The sequence below is a fragment of the Rhagoletis pomonella genome, unplaced genomic scaffold, assembly GCF_013731165.1.
Source record: "Rhagoletis pomonella isolate Grant_MI unplaced genomic scaffold, Rhpom_1.0 Rhpom_scaffold_00002, whole genome shotgun sequence".
Classification (NCBI taxonomy): Eukaryota; Metazoa; Arthropoda; class Insecta; order Diptera; family Tephritidae; genus Rhagoletis; species Rhagoletis pomonella.
Genome location: NW_023458556.1, coordinates 85440891 through 85442637, shown reverse-complemented (window position 1 = coordinate 85442637; position 1747 = coordinate 85440891).

Here is a 1747-nt window from a genome sequence, read left to right as displayed (position 1 = left end):
TTCTTCTAAATTTACATCAGAACTGAACTTCAATAATTTAGCTATTAAATTTTTGCTATTCGAAATTTCCTTTCCATTAAATTTATTAAAAATTACTTTCAGTTTCTTTATGTCAACAAGGAATACTGGTTTAGGTTTTATCAGACCACTATTTGAAATTTGGCCTATCCATGTATGTATATGAAAGGGAGATTTTCTTTTCATATTCGGTATGATAAATCCTGCACCTGGGACCAAACGCGTCCACTTAGAAATACTCGGCTGCGATAGGCAACAAATAAAGTCACGACCACACGTGAAGAGTCTCCTAATGAAACATCGCAGCAATTAGCCCACCATTGTCGCTTCACTTGACAATTCCAAGGTTTAAAATAACGCACAAGGTTGTTGTACCTTTTTCCATACAAAACCAGCGTTTGAATAGCAGCTTTTGGAACGCTCGCCCAACTCAGCAGCACAACCGCTGATTACTGGGCCTGGCACAGGATGGATCAATGCTTCGAGAAGCGAACCAATTTACTAAGAAAGAAAGTTGCAACAATTTTCATTTTTTCAATTTGAATTTATTATCTTTTTTGTATTTCACATGGCACGCTTTGATGTAGAAGAAAAAAATCAGAACAGTTTTTGACACTTTCGATACCAGAGGCAACAATAAAATACAGGCAAATGTTGTTTTTGCTCAAATGCTCTAAATCTGTTTGATAGGCCTTGAATTAAAAAAAAAATGTGATATATGAAGAAAGTAATATTCACAAAATATTTTTTACTTATGAAAAGCCTAACCAAATATAGGGAAAGCATCGTCTTTAAAAACTGGTCGGCATGTTGGACATAGCGCTTTTGTATGAATTTATCTACATGCTTTTTAATATGTTAAAAACATTGCTGGAAAACCTTAAAATGTTTGCATGGAACGATGTCGCAATAAACAGATGAAGTAATAAAACGGCTTTCTCGCTTTATTTTCTGACATTCGGCTGCCTTATAGTCACATTTTATAGGCAAATTTTCAAATAAGGCAATGGCACCTGTTAAATTCCACTATGGGTGGGATGCATGCAATAACACCATACACAATAATTCCCATTACTTGGACATTAAACAGCAGTTTCAGAAGTGAATAGCGTTGTTTTATTATTTTTCTTTTTCTAAACGGTTATAATGCCACCAGTGCATAATTGCTTAAGGAGGGGAGGGGCGGGGGACGCGAGCGCGAACGCGGACCGCCGCGACGCTGGGCACTTTCAAAATTGTATACTTACAAATCCGTCCATTTAACTTGTTCATGTCAAATGTAACTGGGTGATTACCTATGTGCACTATTTTTCTTTATTACTCAATTGTTAAGTTTAGAATTTTGGCAACGAGAAATGGAATAAAGCAAATTTGTGCTATTTCACAATCAATTGGGAAACAACACAAATTTGCGTTATTGCCGTTTGTGTTATTTCACCCCCTTTCGCACCACATGTTCGCTTCGTCTGCGTAAATGAAATCCACAGTTCGGATAGTGAAGCAAGTGATGCTAATGCAAAAATTTCAACTGAAGATAAAATTCAGAAGAAAGACGCTTTCAATATATTTTGTAGACTTTTCATAGGTAAAAATATTTTGTGAACATTACTTTCTATATGAATTTTATCACATTTTTTGTTTAATTGTATTGTTGGAAAAAACAAAGTTCTTTTTCCCTCTGTCAGTACTCTGTTTTTGTTACAAATAGTATAAATAAGCAATGGGAAAT